General features: G+C 38.1%; 1 pseudogene across 1 annotated transcript in view; it reads right to left on the bottom strand.

Annotated features, from left to right (window-relative positions):
* Positions 1 to 19821, bottom strand: part of LOC145467447 (uncharacterized) — a 23342-nt pseudogene extending 3521 nt beyond the window's left edge. The window contains exons 1-2 of the transcript XR_014042052.1: positions 12109 to 19821; positions 1293 to 9728 (exon numbers count right to left, since the gene is read on the bottom strand). The product of XR_014042052.1 is annotated as an uncharacterized LOC145467447 (transcript). The remainder of the gene's footprint in view (positions 1 to 1292; positions 9729 to 12108) is intronic.
* Between the last annotated feature and the right edge of the window lie 1313 nt (positions 19822 to 21134).

Here is a 21134-nt window from a genome sequence, read left to right as displayed (position 1 = left end):
CCGAATCACCTTTCGAAAGCTACAAGTCAAAGCGAATTTCGTTTTTCGCCAATTTAATTTTTTCCTCGGTTTCAGGGCCCAAAGCGCTTAAAAAACGTGTCTGCGTTTTGGCATATTCGATTGCAGTAAAAAGTTACAGAACATTTTCGAAATAGGATTTAAAAAATGTGGAGTGATCGTACAAAAATCGCTCTCGAAGAAAAAATATTTCGAAATTAACAATTCCCAGACACGCTTTTGTAGTTTATATGTTAAACTAGCCACTGTCCAAATTTAAGAGCAATTGAACAAATTCCCTTTTAGTTATAACTCTTTAAAGTGTCTGCTTCAAGTGAAAAAATTTATGCGAGAAAACAGCGCTAAGAAAAATTTTCTGCTTCACAAACAAACTCCGCCCACAAACGCCTTCAACTGGGTTCTCAGATAACTAAGCCAATCAGTGCAGGGGAACTTTACTACCGTTAACCTCCTGATGAAATTTACGCGCGAATCTCTAAAAAAAACTCTTGTGTTTCGCAATGCGCTCAAGGAACCGAAGGCAGAGAGATAATTTTTCTGTAGCTCGGTTTTTCTTGAAGCTGGTCTGGCAAAATGGGGAAGACTAAAAAGGATACGAACGCTAGAGTAGCTGAGCGAAAGAAACAAACAAAAGACAGCGCGGAGAGCAACTGTGTGTGGGCAACTGTGCATGGATAATATTTCAAATGGTCTCAATGAGTCCGACGATTCGTCGATATCGGACTCATCAGAAGAGTCTCTGTCAGCATCCCTGTTATTGCTGTCAAGTTCCGAAATTTTTACAGAACCTTTCTTTTCTCTTACCACGAATATTTGCCCGCCTTATACGATAACTATAGCTTCATCCGCGTGGCGAACTTTCGCTTCTTCACTCATTGATGTATTTTCATTCGTTCTTCGCTGTTTTCGCTTTTTTGAACCAGTCCGTGGTTTAAACGTGGTCTATGTTTACTTATAACTTAATAGAGACACGCCTAATATCAAAAATGCTGGGTAGTCAGAACAACAATGCTGATCAACTGAGTATTCAATTCGTGACATCCATATAGGTAATTCCCGCGAAAATCGTCTCGGTTGATTGCATACGCACCATAGGGTTGTCAATCAAGAGGTAAACTTTTACTTCCGGTGAAAACGTAAAACCGCCATTTCTCCGCCAATATTTAGCCTTTTTCAAAAATTTTTTTCAGAAATTAGAGATTATTCTTCGACCACTATTTTGACCCAAAAATCCAAATTTGAAGAAAATTGCCGACGCGAAGGTATACTGTAACCTTAACTTGATCCTTTCATGGAACATGGTGAGAAACTCAGTTAAGCTAATTATGAGCTAAACTAAAAGTAAGCCTTACGAGCTTTCATAGATGAATTTCTTAAGGAACAAGAGATGTTTCGGCTATGTTGGACTTCTGCGAGGCAAACATAGTTTTCAAAAACCTTAGTTCAGGCAAAAGTTAAATAGTTTTACCGTTCTCGTTGTCTGCCAAGGGTGCTTAGAAACAAATCGACTGTTTACATCGTGTTCACTTTGTACAAAAGATGACTGGTCAGTTATAAACCTCGGGAGTAGCTAATTGTTGTGGGTCGTGGGTGTAAGGTTCTGTCAATACATCGCAAAATCGTTTAATTTAATAGAGACGAATTGAATCCAGGAACCACTAGGCACTGAATTCCACGATTGTGCAAATTATGCTTGAACATATAAAATGGTACACTAGCCATGACTCACGACTCACGACAGTTAGCTACTTCTGAAGAGATCTGCGGAGTGTATTGTTTATTTTCATCCAAAATGCATCTTTGTGACGGCGATAATGTCGAAGGTTTCTTTGAGTATACACATTGACGTCTAAGGATCCGGACTTGTTTACCAGATACGGAACAGTAGAGTGGCCCCTAAGGACCATTTTTATCTGGCTTAACAACAACAACAACAACAACAAAACACACACTTTATTACCAAAATCAGTGGAGACACTCTTGATTACAAAAAAAAATATAATTGGAACACATAATTATGGCTTGCTTCCCACACTAACTCTAAGTGTTTAATAGCGTCCGCAACACCAAGAAACATCTCCATTCACACCGTAGTTTATAGTTTATAGAAATCTAACGTGTGAGAAGTCACGTCGGGCTTATCTCGTAAAGTTCCAATATGGTATATAGTGTTAAGTTTTTAGATGAAAATAATTTCCAAATATAAGCCCTCGTGGGCTTGTATAAGAAATGGCTCATTACAGGAGGCTTTCTTGAGTTTCCAATTAGGGGGCTTACATTTGGAGAAGCTTATGAATAGAAGGGGGGAGGGGGCGAATTTTCAGAATTTTAGGGTATGAGATTGGATTTTGTTCAGCCAATAATACTGACTACTGCAGTGGGAACAACAAGCAGTTACTGGTAACCCGTCGACGATAATCACTAAGAGTCATATCGAGTACAATGACGCCCCCCATATCCATCCTTTTGTTGAATTACAGTTACCAGCTGCATGAACAAACTGTTGCATCCATATGCAGCCCTATTTTGTGCAAAAATTATAAGAGATCTGACTTAAAAGTCTTTCAACACTTACTTTCCAATCTTTTGTGACCTGTATATTGTTTCCACACGACGAGTTCTAAATCTGTCATTCCAGTGATGACAAATGTCCGGTCTTTCTACCTTTAATTATAGTTTTTCTCAATTTTGAGTTAAAACAGAAAACTGGCCCAGAACGACAGTTCTAAGTAACATTTGGTCAAATGAGAAAATTTTGCACAAAATGTGGAAGACATGCAACGCAGTCTTGCCAATCTTGTGTTAAGACAGCAAAACTGGCTCAAATTTGTTTGTCATTTTGCACTGATACAAAAATAATGCCTTTACGGTAATGGCTTACTTTCCAGAATAAACAGCTCTTAATTGGAGAAGTTCAACCTACATTTGTTATGTATATATTATTGACCGAACGTTTTTAAGTAAAAACCAACACTTATTGTATGTCTAGCACGCTAGGAATTACGGGTACAGCATGCTTTACCATCATTGCGTACATGTACCTGTGGTGGGAAATACAAAGACACATTCGATCAAGAAACCTTAATTCGTCTTCACTCCTTAAGGACCTCAATCCATTGGCTTGATCATAAATCGAGCTTGCATGGACTATGCATTTACACTAAAAACCATTACACTGATTTCATTTTTTAAAAACGTCTACGGATTGTTACCTCGAGAGAAACATCGGTCACTAACCATAACAATACAAACTGAGACAATTAGTGTTCCTTCTTTGGTCTTGTTTCCTTAAGCATCAGATTGGGGTCGTATTGCACCACAACGAAAACAACGAAAGGCTTGTTCTGGGGCCAGGCGAGGACTTAAGGGTAAACACGCAAGTTTGGAGCTCGTAAGAAGACTGCAAGGGTCGTCATGTAGTAAAAGCCGGACCCAATGAACACATGCCATAGAGTGTGTCCAAAGATGACAACGGCGACACTTTGGTTACCTTGTTTCATACATACCACCTCATCAAGGATCCAGAAGAGGTACGCCAATACCACCGAGATGATGGTGTTCCACACTAAATTGAACATTGCTTGTCGACTTGGGTGTCCTGGCGTTCCCAAGTGGTCCCATTGGAACCAAATTATCATCAGCCGATCAAAGCGAAAATCCGAATCCCATCAAATATGATCCAAGAGATCCAGGGCTGCCCTAAAGTCATTCCCAAAACATGAGCAAAGAACGGGTAGATAGAGAAGAACATGATCAGCACGTAGGAGGATATCATGTAAAATAAGTGTTCTTCTTTGGGGATGCAACTCATGTAAACAATGTTGATGGCCTGGAGGAAGTTAAGCTGGACGTCAAAGACACGGTAGAAGCCCTCCCAAAAATTCCAGTGGAAGCAGCGACTGGAGATGCCATAGCCGAACATAGCAGAGTACAGAAACTTGCCTCCCAAGGTTACTCTCCTGGACAGCAACATGCCAAAGAGACCAAGGGCAGCGACGAACAAGCATGCCAACATAGGCAGCGGTTCTTTGACGGGACCAAACGGCGCAAACACGCTTGACCAGCATGTTCCAGGATGAGGTTTTGTAAAAGTCTGATTGTTGCCCATTTTCTAAGGATACAATTTTTTAAAGTTTACTATTTCAGGTAAACGTTTACTATAATATATAGATTTAGCCGAGCCTAAAAGCGGAGCTCGTCAGTTATTTTTTGGAATGTTGTTACGAATGAAAATAATCCAACATGTACATGTACGTGAGGTAAACTGCGAACGATTTTATCGTTTCAGCCCGAACTAGGACTACATCAGTAGATTTAGGTGTAAGATGGTGTGATGATGAAAATAGAGCCATGATTTCAAGGGTTTCAGGGGAGCCACCAAAAATGTTGATCACATCACAGAATTGTCTTCTGTGCTTTTTGGTGGCATTTCTTGTTCTTTCTTAATGAGAAAGACAAGACATTGTCATTAATCATTATATTCTGTCTTAGTTAACATGGGGACTCCCGCACAAAAGATGTTTACAGAGTTTTTTGTTGTGGGGTATGACTGAAATGCAGTGATTACAAAATACGCAGTCCCCAAATCTCTAGCAAATGAAATCTCACAAAAATACCAAAATAGTATACACATGTAAAAAGTTCAAAAGTTTTGTTTTCTAACTTGATCCCCAGAGATAGTTAGCCATTTTCATTTTTGTATGGAGTCTCCTCCCGCTGAAAGGGTTTGCACCATATCTCAAAGTATAAGTATAAGCAAAATCCTTCTGGCATGAACGATAAATATGATATTTTGTTGCTGATCATGAATACTTTGCATAGGCTTCTGATAATAATTTTATTATTCAATTCCAAAGTGATTTGTTCTTTTTCTCGACTGAGATTATGGACTACAGGAGCTGTTATTATTTTGCTATGAATAAATTATACCAAGAATTATATGAGTAAGTTATATTATGTACGTGTATTTTGTCTGCACTACACAACCAAACGCACTCAAAGATTATGAGGCATAGGTACATTTGTCAGAAAATGCCAGCATATCCAAGATATGTTTTGATTGACACATCAATGAAAGATAATTTACAGCAAAATGGATAAACAATACATCAATATCCTACATGCACCAAAGCTGGACATGGGGTTATAAGGCAATCATTTAAACAACAGATTGAAATAATTTATAAATTAGAGAACTCTATTTGTACAACACTAGGGAGCAAATTAACCTTATTGGACGTTGTGAATGGCAAGGCTGTCGGTAGAATGTTACAAATTTCTCAACTCTTTCTTTCTACAAAAATACTAATCCTGCAACTTTCCTTAAGACCCAGTTCTTCATTTCGTGTTGGCAAAATATTAATTTATGCCATGCCCAATGCAGGTTATCACAAACTGATTTAAGAGCAACATAAAACAAGCACAATAAATATCATTTTTAAGCCAAAAAAGCAATTATTTAACTAAACCATGACATGATGGGTAAATTATCTCTAAGAAAAACTGATTAACTTGACAGACACTTTAAATAATTAGTAAATACGTGTATCATAGGTGTTTCTTAATAATGTAATACAGTGTATCCCTCACAATGTTGCAGCTATGATATTACTACACACAGTATGGGTTGCAGAACTCAACTTCCAAGTCAGTTTGCTCAATGAACTTAGTGCAGAAATTATTATGGCATCAAGTTGTCTGTAAATATAGAGAAACCAAACAAAGCATTTCAATCTTAAGTAATAAATTATTGAACTCCTTTACAGGTATGTACAATGTATGTTCCATTAATATTGGGGATCTCTCAGAAGCTGCATCTATGATGATTTAATTTGCTCCCAGTGCATTTTTTTATGGAACTTTTTACACATTAATATCTCTGTCATAATAGTGGTCTCTGTGTTCTACAACAATTAATACACAAGAATATACACTCAGTAAGATATTGTTTTCAATAAAAATCAATTCCTATATGCAACCTTGAATTTATATTTCTTTAGAAATATCTCACCTGGCCATCGTTGCTTTGAACATCTGTGATGTTTTAATTCAGGCTGCCCATGTGTACACTGTTCGTATATTGACTGACAGGAACAGGGATGTACACGTAGTCATACTGTATATAGCTGCTACTTGAACACCACTGAACATACAAAGACATATCAATTATAATTTATAACCAACAGATGACATTCCTTTCATTGATATACAGTGTACTTCATTGGTAGCTGTTTACTGAGTGTATACAGTAGTGAATCAAATACTAGGGGGATGGTACCCAAACTTTCACAGTGGTAGGCTCTGCCCTGAGATGCAAAGCAAACATATACATGAATAACTGTTATGAACTTGGCGACTTGCTTTTGAGAGCACACGCAATTTGCTTTAAACAAGAAACTGGAATATTGCAGTACAACAATGTGCACAGTCCTAATCAAAGGGCCATCCAGGCTGAAAATCAGACTTTGTCAGGATAAATACTGATGTCCTTGTTGACTTAATCTGAATGTGCAGTTCCAGAAGATATTCAAACCCAACACCCATTCATGGCCAGTCATTAGAAATTCCAAAGTAACAGGAGGAGGGAGCCCTGCAGCGGAATCATAACAAGTGAAAAAACTGTGCATGAGACATTTACATGTACATGTAACAGCCCTCCACCTCAGAACCATCACAGATATGACATGATATTTTTAAAGTCTCTGAAATTTCAGATTATTCAAGATTAACATGCATGTACATCGTTAAGGGCAACCCTAAAACACTGAAACCGGAAACCGTAATCCGCAACCGGAAACCAGGATCCGGAATCCAGATATTATGAATGATGATAGAAATAATTCACTTCAGCAGTGTCTAATAAATAAATATGGGGAAAAATTATTTTGCTGTTATTTATTTTCTTGGCTTTACTTCAGCCACAAGCTGTAATTGCTAAAAAATTATTGACTAGTTCTGAACAACCCTTAGCTATACATCTGGCCTGATTGTTCAAAAGCTAGATAAAGCTACATGTATCCATTGGGTAAATCACTATCCAGTCAGGGTTAGTGATTTTTCAGGTGGATAGAGTTACTCATAGTCTGCAAGCAGGCTCTGGTATCTGTCTTTAGTGTCTGAGCAGGCTAAATAAGAGTCTAGTGTTTTTCTGCATTGGCATGTGAGCAAGTGCCTTGATACGGCTTTGCCGCTCATGCCCCCTGCCCAAACACAAGAGCCTGCTCATAGGCTAAGTTACCCATCTTCTGTTCAACCTGGCCCTGGTCGGTGAGAGCACAGTTCTTGTCTAGATCAAATTGCTCTGAGAAGACTGGTGAGTAGCACAATAACAACAAACTATCGCGGTGAGTTTCTGGCAGTCTTTTACCACCTTTTAATAACATGTGGTCCAATGTGTTAGCAAGCGAGAAGCAGACAGAAGTACATGTAAGTGTACAACATTTCTTAAGTTGTTTTAATATGATGGCCGCCAAGAATATGAAATGCTGACTTGTAACAGTATCAGTGTGGAAATAGTGTTGATCTGGAATTAGTCTCGTATCTGTTGGAAAAATCAAATTTTATATTTAGATGAGCCAGGCTAGCCTTTGGACTTCGAAAGTGGGGGTGCAACCGTCAATGTACAGGGGGCTGTCACTGACGGACATCCTGTTCTCTATGACATTTTCTATCTTGTTCAGTATCTACTAGACAAAAAGGGTAAATTTATACCTCCTGTAAATTGCAGATCACTTATTAAACAAAATGGCAACAAGATCTTTTAGATCTTATAACCATGTTTTTAAAATTTAACTGTTTTGTTAACACTACAGCCACAATGCAGTGCACATTCCAAAGCAGTCCTTGATGAGTCATTGATTACTGTAAACACATCACTTGATCAACACAAACTGTGTTATAACTTGTTGCACCATCACTCTTAGCCTTTGTGAAATCTATGATGACGCAATGGTCTTTATCTGGAAGTTCACTCGGGATATGCCCAGGAATGATACAAAAGGAAATGAGTGTCACGCTATTAATAAACAGCTTTCTTCCTGAAAAGTCAAAATTTAATTTGTTTGTGCTCTGAAGTAGTCACACAAGTCACACAATCAGAGGGTTTACGCTATCCACGGCTAATTTTAGAACAGTTGTGTTTTTTCTCCTATCACTAATTTAAACGTTGCAAGTTCTGGCAAGCTCTTGTTTACCTCTGCAAATATTTAATTTTTCTTCACATCTCTTAACTTGCTGCGATGAAACAGCCAAAGAATTCGCTTCTTTTGCCGCAACCCACAAGAATACTTGCAAAATTGCAGATAATTAATGACCATCGCTTCTGGCGAAATAAACTTGCAAAGTAAACATGATCTTATTTGTCACATAGCGAAAATGAAAGCTGCAACATCAGCGCATTCCATGGCTGACGTACAATGTGATACCTTTTTTAGTGTTTTTAGCGTATTTATTATTTCCCTACGAATCCAACGCTTCTATAAATCCAAAAGAAAATATATTTTGCACACAAATAAAGAAAACAATATCCGTAACATTGTCCTTGTATTAATGTTTCAACAGCTTTTGGCAAATAAACATCACAGGTTGCGTGATTCAAAATTCGGCTGAGAGGAAGTTTGGGTCTGGTCACTGACAAAAAAAATATAAACCACAAGTAGAACAATTGAACCACGCTCAGCCATGGCTGTGCGGTTAATTACCAGCAAGCCTATTTTAGACGCTCTCAGGGTGCTTGGAAAAAAATTACGATGCACTTTACTAAGATTCTCATAATCATAGCCCTCACTAGAAATAACAGTGGCACGAATTTCAACAGATGGGGAATTTCTGTTTCCAAAAAGGTTAAGATTGAGGTCCTTTTTACTTGGCCACTTATTTTTCACAGGCAAAAACCTAAGCAAAACAATTTGTGAGCATTTGAAGAACTTGTTTTCTTTGATTTGTGGATTCTGGTTTCCGGTTTCTGGCTTCCGGTTTTTGGCTCTGGATTCCAGATTCCAGTTTCTGGGTTTTAGGGTTGCCCCATCTTTAACAGTGTGTTTGCTTTACATTCAGTTTACACATGGCTGTTATCCAGCATAGGCAGACTTATAAGTTTGCTTTCAAAAATAAATTGCAACAACTGTTGCATCTCTCATCACCTATTCTTGTGATGAAATGACACAAAATCCAAGTACAAGAAGTCAAAAGCATAAAACAAACTTACCCAGTAATGCCTACAGTTCCTCTTACTGTCTGCATATGCCATCCATAAACTGGTACTGCCTGGACAATGTACTCATTATTTTTCTCATCACACTTTTTAAAACGTCACTGTTATATAATTTGTCCTGAAAAAGCAATACATGAAATGTTACGCCTTGGGCACTCACCAAATACCTTTACACAATGTACAATGTACAACATATCAACATTCACGACTCTTTTTACTTTCATTGTCACTTTTTTGTGTCATTTTCCCTCACTTGAAGACAGGACTTCCACATTAGGTGATAATTTGCCTCTGGAATCTCTATGAATTCACAGGGAGTGATAACAATTACATTGTGACTAATTTTAGCAAAGGAGGCGTTCAAATGTCAGATTTTAATGTTAAGTTTGTAACTTAACATTACTCTTCGTATATATGTAACCTCTCAATTATTACACCTGTAGACAGAAGATGTGCTGGGGGAAGAGATGTTCTAAACTTTCCGAACTTTCCCCCTTACCTGTAATAGGATGACTATTAGAGCGGTTTTCAGTTGAGTGTCAAAAGTAATTAGACAGTTACTTTGGTTTTGGTTTTACTACAGTTTGAGATTAGCTGAAAAGTCTAATTGTTAAGTAATTGGTTTTGGTTTTGGTTTTACGACACTCAATCGAAACTACGATTAGCAACCAACACCAACATCAGGTTATGTATACACATGTATATTTTGTTGTCTTCTGTAATCATAAAAAAAAAATAAAAAATTAAAACCTTCCATAAAGTTCATTCTCAATAACACTGCTACATGTAGCGCTGTTACTGGAAATTAATTTAAGTGAAACTGTTGAAACAACTCTATCAAAATTGCCTCTAGCAATTAAGGCAGGAAAACAGAATATACACGTAGTACACAGCAAAGGGCAGATATACACACATGTTGGTTATTAGTTAGGATTTGGTGAGCTTCTGTGCTAGATATGGTGGAAAACAATGGACTACCAAAACTGAAGCTTCCTGAGACATTTTGACAGTGCTGAGAGGAATGAATATATAAATTTACAAAAGAAGGAGAAGTTCTTGCCCTGTCCAGTTCTCTGTCATAACAATATCATTTACATACATTTGTTACATATGGTTTGTGTTGAAAGCCGATATAATGCACACTCTGATTGGCTAATTCTAGTGCATTATTTACATTTACATGGTATACGTCGGTAAAATCATAGAACATCACAAGCGACTAAAATAAAAAACAAAAAAGAAAAAGAAATGCCTGATTCATAATAATCTAAAAATACTTAACACTAAAACGGATCTAATTCTTTACTTGAAAATTATTCTCCTGTAATGCCCATGGGCCAATTATGGGCATGCTAAAAGGTCCCCGCACAAAGTAAAAGGAAATTAAGAAAACAATTACTTTTTATCCTGAAAACTGTAGCCACTGAAAACAGTGATTGAACACTCTGAGAGTGCATTCTATTCACAAAGTTATATCACAAGCAAATTGGTACTGGACAAGACAAAGGAAACAGCCAGGAAGAAACTGAAACTTTCTTCGACGAGCAAAAAAGTATGCATGCACAACAAAGAAAACAGTCAGTGACATTCGGTTAATGAGTTAGTTAATACAAAAATTAGTGTGAAGAAGAGAGCAGACAGAGAGAGAGAGAGAGAGAGTGGAGAGAGGAGAGCGCTCTCACCAAGTAAATTGTGTATATGTATGTAAAAGTTATTTTTATTACCGAGAAATGGTCAGGGCAAGAACTTCTAGGCCCTAATTTTTTTTAAAGTATGTAAATGTCATTTACACTGTTCAATTTACCAAGTAAAGCTCTTTGCATTTTTTTTTTTTTTTTTTTTTTTTTTTTTTCATTAGTACTATCTCACTTTTGAGGAACATTTCCATATTAAGTGTAAATACTGCACTGGGGAATAACCTCTCATTAAGAAAATAGGGCCCATGTACCCCCAACCAAAAGCAGTGGCACTAATAAAATGAAATAGCAAATCAAAATCAAAGTAGAGCCTTATTTGCAGACAGGATTTACATGCATAATCATCCACTCGACATGTGGACTATATAAGCATTTCACCAAACCGAACTAATTGGACAGACAACAAAATTAAACTCTACATCATAAACACAATGTGCATATCACTACATCTGAGTATCAACAGCAAATCCCTTCTCAATGAAAGGTGACCGAATAAAAGAAAGGATAAAGAAAATTCGTTTAAGCTTGAAGTGTTAAAGTTTAATAATTATTCACGCTTAAATTTGAAGATTACAGTGTGTATTTTTGCCGACAGCTTAATTTAGCTTTGCAGTCATTTTATCGGCGGTAACTTTACCAGTCTTCAACCAAATTAACCTGGGAATTCACCCAAGCATTTCGCCAAACCAAATAAATTGAACTAACAAACGAGGAAATCTCCATACTTTGTAATCACAATATGCAAGTAATCACATAGGAACGTCAAAAGTAAATATTTAGCAAAGCCTGTTCGCTTCGGCTTAAAATGGTTTACCTTTCTTGGTTTTCAACAACAGAAGAAGACATTTTAGCCTTCCACGAAGTGGCTGTGCCAACTAACACAGAGAAATACAAATACGGTTTTGGTTAAGTTTATTTTTAGACGTGAGGTTATAAGCTTAAGTTGACGACGAAAATCGGCAGAAAACTTAATTTGTTTACAACTTACAACAACCTCCACAAAGCGACTCACGTGTTATTGTTTAGAGATGAGCGAAATTAAAACGATGTAATTTATAAAATGTCTCACAGCATGGCTTCAAATAAGGAAGACTTTAAAAAGGATTCCAATTGAAAATAAGCTTATATCGCCGAGGCAACTTGTTAATTTTCATAGCAAACGCAACAACAAAAGTCACTTACCGCAAGTTGGCAATTCAGTTCGGTCAGTGTAAATCTTCCTGGCAGGCAGAAACTTGCAGCAAAAGTTGTGAAGACTGAACTGAACTGATCTTTTCGATAGATCAACGAATCAACCACTTCCTTCCGCTGTGTTCACCGTTTGGTAATTTCTCTTAACACTCAGGCACGTTTGATTTCTCTTGTTCATCACCTGACCAAATCATGTGACTTTACTTGCACGGCTGCACAGCATCACATCGCGCGAATTTTGAAACATGATTGAAAAGTTCTGCAGTCTTCAGAGTCAATTTGTCGGGTACTTTCGCCTCCTTTCTATAGCCCTTGACTCGCTATAATTCACGGCATTGTTCAGTACTATTTCGCCTCCTTCCCCAGTGCTGGCCCGCTCTTTTTCGCGATCTTCTTCGCTTCTTCTTTGCCTGTTAATTCTTCTGTTTTTTTGCTTCAGGGCAACCCTATCTTGAAAATATTAGATCAACCTCCGCTATCGTTTGTCGACATAACAAACAGAAATGAGTTTTCTTTTCTTTAAATATCGCGCCAAGAAAAATGGCATTCTTCCGCTACAAACCGAGGGTGCATGTCTTTGTCAACCTATTAGCTGGAGTATGGCCGCCATGTTGGGCAACTCCGCCGTCGCCGCCGTCGTCGTCGTCGTCGTCGTCGTCGTCGTCGTCGTGCGTACGCGCCCACGAGCAATACCGCTAGCCATGAAAACCATGAGAAAATCGACAGGTCTCAAAAACCGCTGAGCATGCGCACTCAGTTCCCGCCTTCAAATGTTTCAAAATGGCGGACGACGAATAAGATTTCGCCATGTAATTCAGCCTTTCATCAGGCTGCTCATACATTTATTCAAACTTCCATAATCGGTTGAATTACGCCTTCGACGTTTCTAGTTTGCCTTGGCATTGTGTTTAGTGAGATCGGCGGTCATTTTCTACAGAATATTCACCCTTACCTGGTTCCCCCTTGTGTTAACGTTCGCTACTGGTGGAAGAGAAACTGGACTCTGATTTTCTCGTTTGTTAAGACGGCCCAGTGTTTGTTAAGCTTGAGATTTGGACTACGTTATCTTTGTTTTTTCCGCAAGGAAATATCAAAAATGACTTTTTTTTCGTTTCCATGGTTTTGAGAAAACACTTCCCAAAGGCATTATATGATTGTAAACCGAAAGGAGCAGCTCAGTGAAGCTCTTTAACGATGAATAATGGCTGGATTAATGGCAATCTGACGGCAAGACCTCGTCCGAGCGGATGCAAAAAGTGACTCTGTGAGTAGAGACAAGTTGTTTTCTCATTAGGCGTTCCTTTCGTGCTAAATACCATCAAGATTGTAATTCCCATCATTTAATAAATGCTCTATTGTAGTGAATTGCACGCCTCTCTTTGTTCATGTGAAATAAAATAGGATTTGTTTAGAATATCAAGATGGAGTTGTAGTCTTTCTTCTCAGCGTCACGGTTAGTTGTCGAATTTTTCCCGCCATTTCAAGGTGCATCCACTTTGAAAAATTTAGCTTACCTAACTCAAAACAAGCAACTGGATTTCTCTTAGATCTTGTTGTACTTTTTGTGGAAATCAATAATATGCGCCAAGGGACAACGGGCCCTTCGAGGCGGTAAAGAAAAGGATTACTCGATCAGATCGCTGTTAATGAAATGAATTAGGGGAGGATATTTTTTCTGTTCTTTCGGCCAAATGAAAATTCACGGAAAAATATTAAACGAGACAACTTGTTGTTTTCCGCAAAGTTCCGCTGGTGACACCTTATCAGGGAGGCTGACTAAAGTACCCTTAACATTACAGTGTTCGAGAGCCTGGACCACAGCGATTTAGCTTTCTTTAAACCCGAGCATTTGCAACAAACACTTAAGCTTAAGTTAATTCAAGCAGACGCACAGGAGCGAATAGTTTGCAGCAAACATTATATTTCGCCGAAATAGGTAGGTACATAAGCTTATATTCAAGCTTACTTCTCAGAATTAAAAATAATCGTACACTGTAGTAGGATGCAAGGTTGGTAGCATAAGCACTTCACTGGCTTCTGATCAGGGCATTGTAATGGTTTCTTTTGTTTTGGAAGCAATAAAGAAAAATTATCTTGCACCATACAATACCTGCGTTTACTTTACGGAGCATCCCTAAAAAGGGCTTTCCAGCATCAGTACCAAAAGTTTAACATACAGAAAATGCTTTACTAGTTGACACAACTCAACCTAAAAGACTCAACTTATTGATTTTTAATAAAAACAGAGAGCCAGATTTATAAAGCACTCCTGGGTCAATGTGTGATCCAAGTATTGCTGGAATATAAAACCCAAAAAACAATATTTAGGATTTAAAGTGAAAAAAAAAAATTACTTCATGAATCTGAATGTCAGAAAAAAATGTATCATTCAATGAAAATGTCTGTAAGAAAAAATACCAATCATTATCAAATCTTGTTTCCCCACAGGTATACAGGTATAGCATCAAAATAATTACATCAGACCTTTTAAATCATTCAGCAGAATGCTAACTTAAATGTCGCCAGATTACAACATGAAAGCATACACAATGTAGTTGAGGACCTTGAACAAGTCAGTGCAAAGTTACTGGAGAAAACACAAAGTAACTATAACCCTATTTTGACTGGCAAGTTGTGCATCACCAGTCTCCACCCCAACCATTCCATTCAAGTGAAAAAAAAAATTGTGACCAAACATGTTAATTTAATTTCTTATTTGAAATTGAAAACAGACAAATAAGTCAGTTTTTGCAGAATCCAAAAGAAGCTGCAGTTTGAGAATGGGATCATTATAAACCTTTCCCCCTAGAGTCAACCATCACTCTGTAGTCAAGGCTCATTACAAATTTTCACTATATTTGAGCATGTATCAGTGCTAATAAACAACAAAAGGGCTGAAGTGCTAACCCATGTTTAATGAAGGTATCAAAATAATATTATCTTGACTGTACTCAACTGTTAATACAGGTAGAAATTAAAGGAGCTCAGTCACAGTATTTTGAGTTATTTTGGCCACATACAAAATTACCTTTAAATGGTAAGAAACCTGAAAATAACAGTTTAATAAGATAGAAAAACACCAAAGACAATGATAGACCATAAAGGAACAAGGATGGCTAAGGATGGAGCAGATTAACATGGATTACAAACAACGAATTTGAAAAATTGAGGCTAAATTTTTTAATATGTGCAAACCGTGACTGAGCTCCTTTAAAATGTTGTGAACATTTGTAGCAGAACCAGAATTTGGCAAACATGTTCAGCAGTTTCACAGAGCACTGACCAAGCACTATACACAAGGGTGGTAAACACCTCTATGATCTGACTGAAATGGAAGCTTTCTGTGATCAGCATTCTGCTGGACTGTTTGGTCACTTGCAAAATACATGTATCTACAGTAGTTCAGAGACAAAATGTTTACTTTGCATTTTATCACGGACATCTGGCATAACATCTTTTTGTGTTTGTGTGCCTGCTAGAAAAACTCTCCAATCCAGAGGGCAAATGGCTCAAATCTCAAAATGAAAGGAGCCAGTCACAGTTCACTGATGTGTACATGGTTCTTGGGTTCAGCCGCCACCCACAGCCATTACTTAACTATGAAAAGACCTTGGTCGACAGACAAGAAGACAGGAGTACAAAAACAAAATTTGTTTAATAAGGGAGGCAATAAACGTGAGATCACATGTTGCTAATAATCATCAACTGGAATTAAATTAGTTAGTCTGAGCCAGCAATTTTTTGGTATTTCCACTCTGTGCCCAACTTAGAAAACAGAAAAATTTGTTGTGGATCATAACAAAATTATTGTCCAATCAATGATCGTAGACAGAAGATGAGTCTACTTTGCGTTAATACAAGGAGGTAATACCAATAAGAGTTATGATAGAAGTTTCAGTGTTACTGTATACTCCGAGAGCAGAAATGTACAGTGTTTCACCCAAAATTTGCAGAATAGAAAGTTCACGCTCTTCATCAAGGAAGACATTTTTTTGCATGCCAAGCACTATCTGGTCCACAAGTTCCGTAGCAAGTACCACTTGGCATATGTGCACTGCAGTTGTGGATGTACAAAGTCACAACAAAATGGAAGTAGTTGATTTGGGAGATGATATCACTAAGAGTCACCGCAATGTTCACGTGACCATGGAGGGTGGCACAGTCCGCCCTTGGCAAGGGGCTATTGACGTTCAACATCTCCTTGGTGTTGTATCCGTTGAAAGAGGAAATTATCACTGCCAAAACTTCCTTCAACATCTCCCTCTGCAATTCAAAGAGTTCAACTGGTCAAATGCTGAAAAAAGTTTTAAGGAATGAAAGTAATCTATGTTTGTAAAAAATGCAGTGTGCTCTAAGAATTTAGCAAGACATAGGACATGAAATGGTTTGTGCTGCTAAGGTATGGCACATAATTTTCAGAACCACCTTGAAGTTTTCACAGGGAAAAAGATTGAAATCCTTCACTCTAATTTTAGAAGGTAGCTAGTTTTGTAACTGTGTAGGAAAATCAAATTTTCAAAAGAGGAGGCTTTAGAAGCAATAAATTGCCTCAAAACTGTAACAGAATCATTCAACCTGTGGTAAATTGTTGAAATTAACTCAAGAAAAACTTCAAAAAAAATTGTCAAAATAATTATGGTTAATAATCTCCTGGTTTTTTCCGTTTTCGAGTTCTTAAGTAATGAAGACATTGCATGGTCAGGTGCTATGGCCACTGGTATGGAATTTTATTGGAAGGTGGAAACATCACAAACATGTATTGTGAAGGGGACATAATATAATGAACTATTATTTTTGAAAGTTGTACAATGTAAGTTATTAATGACCTTCTTAACTGTATGTATACAGAATTCTGCTTACCAATTTCTTATTCTTGACTTTTACTGTATGAGCTGAGGTGTATGCGAATGACAGCTCAGCTTGAAGAAAACAAAAACAGTGGAGATGAAGACGATGATGAACCAGAAGAAAGCTCAAATAGAGAGTCAGAGAATCGAGGGGATGACAAGTTCGACGATCGATTACAGGAAAAAGGTTGATGACATCAAAGCAAGCAAAATTTGCGGAGCGCTTCTGAATTTACATACCCTGGTCCCAGAGATTTTTCTTGATTTTTCTCCGCACGAGAGAGCTACGAGAGAGCCGCGAAGTGGTGAAAACACGAGTCGCGAAGCGGCGAGAAAGAAAAACGAGGTTTTTCTTTCTCGCCGCTTCGCGAAAAGAAAAATGAAGAAAAACCTCTGGGACCAGGGTAGAATTTAAAAGGAAACGAATCCACCAGAGATCCTTCCATTATATACAAATCCCAAACAGAAACCAATGCAAGGATATAGCAGAATTTCGCGCCGAATTTGCTGTGCTCCTCTAAGCGCAGGCTAACATCGTCGTTGTCGGCAAACATCAACTGCAATCCATTGATTTTATGCTCATCCTCGACAACCCAGTCTTTCTTCATAAATAACCATTGATAAAAGTGCAAGTATACTGACAAACTGGCCAAGGAAAAAGCACCAACTTGTGGTGAAAAGAGCACAATCAAGCGCAGTTCACACAAACTACCGTTCAATGGTCACTCGATCGCGCTTCCAATCCCCGCAGTAAGTCAGCGGTCAACGTTCTGCGCACGCGTCCTTAAAAAAAGTCCCCAGCCAATCAGCGGTTTTTGAGACCTGTCGAGAAAATCCATTCATGGGTTTCCTTGTCTTTCCCATATGAGTATGGGGCTCCGCTTGGCGGCCCTTAGGGCCGCCGGAGCTCCGCTATAATAATCGGGAGGGTTCTTTTTTAGGCTTAGCTAGTTCTGTGTATCAAGCTTTCCAAGTCTTGACGAGATGGGCTCTACTCTGATAGTTTCCTAGTAAAAAACAAAGGACGTGTGATGAACACTCCCAACACAATCAACTCGATCATAGTTCTCTCAGTTATCGCAACTCCACTCCCTCCCCTTCCCCCCGCAAAAACAAACAGACAAACGGAGGGGAGGGGATTGAAGCATTTATTCAAAGATGAATGCACTTTTAAAATTTCGGCCGAAGAAGGATCGCTGATTCCAGTGGGAAGCCTTTTTTTTTTTCCTTTCTGGGATTTTACAAATTGCGGTTACGTCCGACATATCGTGCACATAAAGATAATTGTCACCACAACCTACTGCTATGTAGATCAAGAATGCCAAAAAATGTACCAATAGAATAAAAACGGCGAGTTAGACTTATAGCTATTGAAGCTAAGAAATTATGAAATATCTCTTCAATCCCTTTTTTGTTTTGTTTTGTTTTGTTTTTCGTTTTGTTTTGTTTTGTTTTGTTTTGTTGTTGTTTTTTAATGTCCAGGTTGGGACTTGTTAAGGGAAGAGTGGACTGGAACCACTTCACCCTTGGCACAGATAGAAGAGCCTGAATGATCACGGGAACCGAAAGCGAAATCTCAAGGCTTGTAATTTAGATCTTTTATGTATTCTGGTGCTTTGTCGTTCAGAGCCTTATAGACAAGAAGACGCAACTTGAAGTGAACTCTAAATTTTACTGGGAGCCAATGGTAATGTGATCAAATTTTGGGAACTGTGACTTTGTGTTCCACCTTTTGAAAGACTATGAGAAGATAAGGTGAGACGATTGTCAATGTTTTGGAAACAAATGCTGATCTTTAAGGGGGTCCTTCTTAATTACCAATTCGTCATGAATTTGTTGCTATTGAAGGTTTCTAACTGTCATATGTTGAAAACCAGACCTCTTAATAATAAACCTTTTTGCACAGGCTAATTCCATTGAAGACTCCTACAAAAGTTTCAACTCACGGCCATATTTGACCAGTCATGTGACCAGAGTAGAAAAAAACCCTAAAACTTAAAAGCCATCTAAATCCGAAAATTTAATGCTACGTATGGGTTTTTATGAAATCGCATTATCATAAAAGTTATGAGATCGAGAAAATAAGCATCAGTGTTAACAGACTTTCTACAGTAGCTTTCCTCTTTTAGGTGTAAACAGTAATTCCATACGCGTACGGTTTTAAAGAAGGCTAAGTTATTTCTGATTCACAAGAAAAATCGGAACTCTTCCTCTTTTCTTCCAAGTTTTAGAGATTGGGGACTGGCACTAGTTACGCACGCGAAATCATATTTCTTTTAAAACAAACGTTCTTTGATATAAAATTCACCATTTAGCACTGCAAAACACTCTAAAATAGCATCCCTGTAAATATCGCCTAAAGCAATCCCTTAGCAGCAGCTCTAAATCTATAGTTAAGAAGCTCCACCCACTCCCTACCCCCCCCCCCCCTTAAACTACAAGGCATGTCTGTTATTACTGGGCTGCGGATCATACTCATAAGTTCTGCTAACCTAGTTAAGTTCGCTTACTGTAGTTTTGATGGATTATAACAGCCCAACTTCTAACTATTTTAACAAATGTTCCAAGATGTTTTTCCTTTGTCTTTTTACTGTTTGCTGAAGTCTTTTACCATACTATGTGAAACTTGAACAATTTAAACGTCAACAAATGTCCAAAATGAACGACCGAGTACATAAGAAGAGACTGAGCACTAGTAGGTTTATCCACGTTTTTTCTCAAAATCTGCCCTTATCACCCCACCTCAAAATTTCAGGAATTAGAAATTGGCTCTTATTTAACATTCATGGAAAGTAAAATAAAAATCTGTAAGACAGATTTATCGTAAACTAAAAATGTGAAATCAAAAATAGCTTAAAATCTGTCTTACAGATCTTTTTTTTTTTTTTTAATTTGGCTCTAGACGCGATTCACCCCTACAAATCAACTGTGATAATTTCATCATGGGCTGTGCGGTAGCAAATCTTTTGGGCACGTATTTGCATTAATACCAGTGCAAACTTCACAGCAAAGCGAAATACACTTGAACGTTTTGAATCCAGCTAGTGAATTGTTTTTACAGCACATGGCAAACATTTTTCTTTTCAGACTACTTCTCTCAGAAGGTTAATTTACTGTGAAGAAAAAGAAAGAAAACAGAAAAGCCTCAACCAGTATTCTCTCAAGCTAAGCCAAGCAGGCTATCCTTCTAACTAAATCCAATCTAATTGCCTGTCGCCGACTCTAGTTGTGTGGCTTACTATATAAGGACACTAAGTTCAAGGCCTCATCTTGTTTGGCGCTTTGACCGCGTAGGTCTACGGCATTGACGTAGCACGCCATGTCCGTAAGTGCATGGAATGGGGACTCGTAATTTCGTTAGGCGGCATGCATTCAGAGTGGAAAAACGTACTGCGCAGCTTTCTGTGTATCCCTACTTATGCATATGGCCCAGGCAATGCCTGCTGCAATGGCGAAGAGAATTGAGGACTGTAATAAGGACCAAGAGGATGCCGATCAGTTGATGTATTTCTTCTTGGGCTAGCATGATTTTTGCAGCATTTCACTGTTAGGAAAACAAGGCTTCCCCTGCCGACTGTGAGGCTCTCCTGCTTATACATTAAGTGGTGTGCTTATATGGATGCAATATGCGAATCTTAGGATGTGTGGGAAAATCGTGTCTTCGTATCAAAATTTATTGTATGCCACGGGGAAATAAAGGGTTCGGAAACCTTCTTAATGTTAATTTTGTCCGAAAAAAGGTTAATTTCCCACAAAAACATTACACCAGCTTTCCATATTAGTGACGAAAAAATGTTGCTTCTTACCGAGAAAATTGGGAAAGTATGTAAAGTTCGTAATCGTTTTTGTTTACTTGAGTCGACGAAATTCCCGCCATTTTCTCAAACTTGGAGCGCGGCCAAAACACGTTTTCCCGCACTTAAGGCCATGCGCACAATGTGAAAAGGCAATGTGACAAGAACCACGGCTTTAAGCCAAGGGATTATTATTTTTTTGCTATTATTATTTTTTTTTTAGGAAAAGCCGTCTGAAAACCTTTGTTTATCCTCGAGACAACATGTCTTGCATAGTCTCGCTTTAGCTTTAAAAACTCTCAGACCCTGAAGCCGCTTAGGCTCAGTTCAGACGTCGTGCTTCTGCCGTGCCGAACGAAATTGCGATTTGGTTCGA

The sequence above is a fragment of the Orbicella franksi genome, chromosome 14 (assembly GCF_964199315.1).
Source record: "Orbicella franksi chromosome 14, jaOrbFran1.1, whole genome shotgun sequence".
Classification (NCBI taxonomy): domain Eukaryota; kingdom Metazoa; phylum Cnidaria; class Anthozoa; order Scleractinia; family Merulinidae; genus Orbicella; species Orbicella franksi.
Note: the sequence above shows the minus strand (reverse complement) of the source record. Positions and strands in the feature narration are given on the sequence as shown.